The 4,827-nt window shown below is 39.6% G+C and overlaps 2 non-coding genes across 2 annotated transcripts; both read left to right on the top strand.

Annotated features, from left to right (window-relative positions):
* The first annotated feature begins 3,779 nt into the window (after nt 1–3,779).
* Nucleotides 3,780–3,861, top strand: Trnas-aga. Its single transcript has one exon. It is a non-coding gene; the product is annotated as a tRNA-Ser (tRNA).
* A 366-nt stretch (nt 3,862–4,227) lies between these two features.
* Nucleotides 4,228–4,309, top strand: Trnas-aga. Its single transcript has one exon. It is a non-coding gene; the product is annotated as a tRNA-Ser (tRNA).
* Nucleotides 4,310–4,827: the final 518 nt, after the last annotated feature.

Below are 4,827 nucleotides of genomic sequence, written 5' to 3' on the forward strand. Positions count from 1 at the left end.
AACTCAATGCCAATGTTGCCGGCTACTGTTGCTGTTGCAATTGCTGTTGCTGTTGCATGTTGCATGTTGAGCATGTTGCTGGCGCCAATCGAGGATCGTTGAGGCGAATTGAAAGCGACGGCGGCATTTCAGATAGAAAGAGGGATCCGTCTCCCCTGCCGGCCAAAAGCCTCCTTCAGATTACCATCGGCAGCAGCAACAAATTGCAATTTATATAGAATAATAAATTTGTACCATACTATTGCCAGATTCCAATGCCCATTGTTGCCAATGGAAGACCGGGTGGTCTTCCAAATGTTTGCCCAATTCCTCGGTGTTCTGTCATTAAGTGTTTCTCCAGTGTGCTTTGAGATCTATTAACATTACTAATTCAAAAGATTAGCAAGAAATAAAAACTGCATCTGCATAAAGTCAAGGAAAAGCCATAGTTCTATTCGTAATGTGTGAAAATCTGCACAGAAATTGAAGCTTGAAGTGCGACTTCTATAAATAAATAAATTATTCAACCTTTGATCTTTGCTGACCGAAAATCACGAAATCATCTTAAGAACGCCTCAAACCCCAAATATTCAAACCGAAGGCAGTCCGCAAATGGAAGATGCTTTTTAATTAGCCAGCAACAAGAGGCGTCAGACAAAGAAAATCACGAAAAGGATGTCCAAAATCAAACAACAACAACCAACACGGCGGGGCATAATTGCGGGGAGTGTCCTGAGAGGGGGGAGGTGAAGGGAAGTGCCCCAAAATGCTGGCGGCAAAATGAGGCGACAAAACACGAACGAAGACAAAATGCGCGGATTTCTGGAAGCACCCTGGTTGAAAAAGGACTCAAACCGAAGACCGAAGACCTCAGTACCTCAGACCTCAGACTTTGGAGCCAGCAGACAACTTCATTTTTGTTGTTCCACAGTGTCTGCCGCAAGCAGGGGGGTCGGTGGGTTAACGGACAGGGGGGGGGGGTTGTGCGGGGGAGGGGGTCATGCAAAAGTGTTAATGGCGGCTAATAAGGCGAGGCGAAAAGGACGAGGACAGCAAAGGCGGAATGTCGCCGAATGACATTAACAAGCGTGATAACAAAAAACAAAACCAGCGGCAAAAAAAAAACACACACACACAACAAGAAACAAGATAAAGACGTTGCAAAAGGACGTTATAAAGAAAGTGTAAGAGAAAGAGAGAAAGCTTCTAGGAGGGTGGCCAAAAAGAAAGCAGAAGCGGCAGAAGAAGGTGTCAAACAACAAAATCCAGACATAACTATAAGACACAAGGAGCAGGTTTTTTGTTTTAGTGTATTGGCAAGTACCTAACACATGACCCACAAAAAGTTATAATAATTAAAGAACTAACACAAGTCTAATAGTGTATTTAGTCCTATTTAAATATATTTTTTTATTATTTACATTCAACGACAACTACAGCAAGAAACTGCTATGCTTTTACTCGATTCATTAAAGGAAATTTGGTTTATTAAAAGCATAAAATCAGCCAAAAATTTCCGCCAAGCAACTGGCCGTTTGCCGCGAATCCTTCCTGCTGCATAAAGGCAGGAAAATGGTATCCCGGGATGGGGATGAGGATGTGGATGCCACGGAGATTTCGGGGGCGGATGAGTGAAGTGTGGCAGCTTTAGACAGCTTCTGCTGCATAGTTTCAGTTGCCTCTAATTTAACGGCAGAGCAAGCCGAAAAATACGGCCAAGAGATGGAGCGAAGGCAGACAACTGAAACATTTGGCAGCTGCCAGGACATCCTCAACCATCCAAGCCATCCCAGCCATCCCAGTCATCCAAGGAGCCATGGATCCATGGATCCAGGGATGCACCAGCCGACAAGCAGCGATTAAGAAGATAAATGATTATTTTGAGCAATGCCAAAATAATAGACAGCGAAAGCTGCCAACGAGGCCTCCGACTTACATTTTTAATTAGATGCGATGCGAAATGTTTGCCGCTTCGTCTGCCACTTGCAGTACACTTATTGATTATTTTACCCTTAGTTTCCCCTCGCTGAAAAGGCCTTTTGCACATCCAAGTGTTTTTGAACCCGAAAAAGAGAGCGACGCACTTCAGGAGTCAGAGACAAAATTCAGAGGCCGTAGACCCGAAACCGGCTGCCCTGTTTTTCTGGTGTACGTATACATATATATGTGGCAAACAAATAGTATATGTATATACATACGTATATTTTCATTGTCAAGGCTAAAAACGAAGTGACGCCCCCAACACGCATTTGTGCGTTTGTAGCTGGTGGATACAAACGCACAACTTTAAGATACATAAGCTGAAATCCAAATTCCCTGCTGGAACCAGCGGTTAGTACATGAATAATTTCTAAAAACTATAATAAAATGTATAAGACATAAACTTTTAGGGAGAATAAAAATAAATACAATTAATACAATTATAAATAAATTCGCTTTTCAAATTAGCAGAAAGTACATATATGAATAATTACATCTAACAAATGTTCATAAAGCTCAACTAATAATTTAAACTTAATTTGTAATTATATTATTTGAGATATTATGTTTATGATTATGTTTAAATCAGTATACCCGCAAATACTGTTTGTTCCGGCAGGGTATTATCAAACTCACTTAAGAGTGCGTAGAGCATTGAACTTGGCCGAAGTTGAGTCAACTTTGTGCGTGTATATCCAGCGGATACATTGAACCTGCGCAGCCCCAAAAGCCCCCAAAGCCCCCAAGCCCCCGCCCCCATTGCCACCCCACTCCACCCCCCTGCGGGAGGCCAGAATAGTAAGACACTGGCCGCTAACGGCGCTTTCTTTTATGATTTTTAATTAATTTTTATGTGCCAACACATTGAGAGCGAAAATTAAAATAAAATAAAACCAAAAATCTTGTTAGCCAAAAATTAAAATTTAAGCAAATTTGATAGATAGTTAGATGGATAGATAGGTTTATAAAGACAAGCGCAGATGTTGGCATACACAAAAACAAAAACCAAAAAAAAAGGAGGAAAAAAGATTAGAGCAGCCAAGTCAATGAACCAAAAAAGGTCAAGATGTTTGCAAAAATCTTTTTTGCCCATCGTCAGCTTAATTTGTATTTGGCAGGTTTTTAATTTCGGCTTGTCTTGCTTTCTATTTGCCCTGCGTAGCATATTAGATCTAATGTTTCTGGGTCCGATATCAACTGAAAACTGCTTAAAACATTCCCGTGATAAATTATGAACAAACTATTTCACCATTTCGGTATGTTTTTTGGCTATTGTCGTATCAATGAAGATCTAAATGCTATTGGCCAAACCCAAAAGTTTCCTTGTAATCACATCGGTTGATATATATTTTTGGGACAACCCGCTGGATTGTGAAAGTTTGCTGATCGTGCGATAATTGCACAAATATGGTTGTTTAACTCGTGTGGAAATTGTTTAAGCCAACAGCATAACTAAAAAAGCTTATACAAAATGGGAGCAATCTTTTTATTTTTCACCTCTATGCATTTGCGTATTTCGCAAAGTAATTTGATAGTTTTGGAACTTACTTAAAGCAACCAAGTTTACTTAATAAAATAATGTAACGATTTGGGTCAATTAAAATTAATTCATAAACGATAAAGTCCCGCATTCAATCTGCACTCCTCATAAAAAGAAAACAAACGTCAACTACTTTTAACTTCATTACCATCATCATCATCATCATCGATCCCACATTGCTTACTCAGCTTTTTATGCCTATACCTTGAAATAGTGGCCCCAACCCCCAAAAACGATCCCATCTTGTTTTGACGCTAACTTGGCGATCAGTGATCACTAAGCAGTCGTGGCCGAGCGGTTAAGGCGTCTGACTAGAAATCAGATTCCCTCTGGGAGCGTAGGTTCGAATCCTACCGACTGCGATAGAAACGAGTTTTTTTTGGATTTCCGAAAATATTGAAAGATTAGAAGTAATTCAATAGCTAGCTCTCTTATAATGCTTAAATATATTTTATGGTGACATAGTAAAATGTATCGCAAACAAAATTCTGCATTAAAACTTTCTAATCCTTTGGTTAATGATTAAAAGAATTATTCAATCAGCTCAACAAGTTGATATTTTAAAAACACAGTCCAGAAACCAATTTCATTTTATTCGATTTATTCGCTATCTATTGTTAAGATAGTGATATTAATAGTTAAGTGATCGTCTTTTTGCAATAAATAGATCAGCAATATTGGCCTAAACGTCGTTAAAGTCCGGTAATTAAGCCACAGGGGTCATCCAAGCAGTCGTGGCCGAGCGGTTAAGGCGTCTGACTAGAAATCAGATTCCCTCTGGGAGCGTAGGTTCGAATCCTACCGGCTGCGGTTAATGAATATTATTTTATTTTAAATAATTAAGCCAACAATAGTCATTACCCTTTTACTCTAAGAAATTACTCATTGGCCTGAAATATATTTTGCTTAATTGTAATGCTATTTTCAATGGTTAGGTATAATTAAATTTTTTGTGTCTTTTTAGGACAACCCAAGCAAATCGAAGAGGCATTGTAATTAACCCCATATTGATTGAATTTTAAAGGCATTTAAGCTAGTGCCACCCGCAGAGGCTTGAACCCAACAGAAATCGCCAAAAAAAATTGAGGTAGAGTTGAAACTATAGGATTGACTTCAACTTGAAGAGGGGCAAGGAACTCTCGAGACCGTTGAACCCGCCCCAAGAGGCAGTTGGGCAAAAAAAAAATATATAAAATGAAATAAATGAAGAAGAAAAAGGCCCCAGAAAACGCGCCGAGCATTTGCTAGATGCTAAGTGAGTGATAGACAAGCAACAAGCGACGACAACTTGCGCAAATCGACGACAGAAATCAGAGCAACGCATGAAG

This window comes from Drosophila teissieri, chromosome X, assembly GCF_016746235.2.
Source record: "Drosophila teissieri strain GT53w chromosome X, Prin_Dtei_1.1, whole genome shotgun sequence".
Classification (NCBI taxonomy): domain Eukaryota; kingdom Metazoa; phylum Arthropoda; class Insecta; order Diptera; family Drosophilidae; genus Drosophila; species Drosophila teissieri.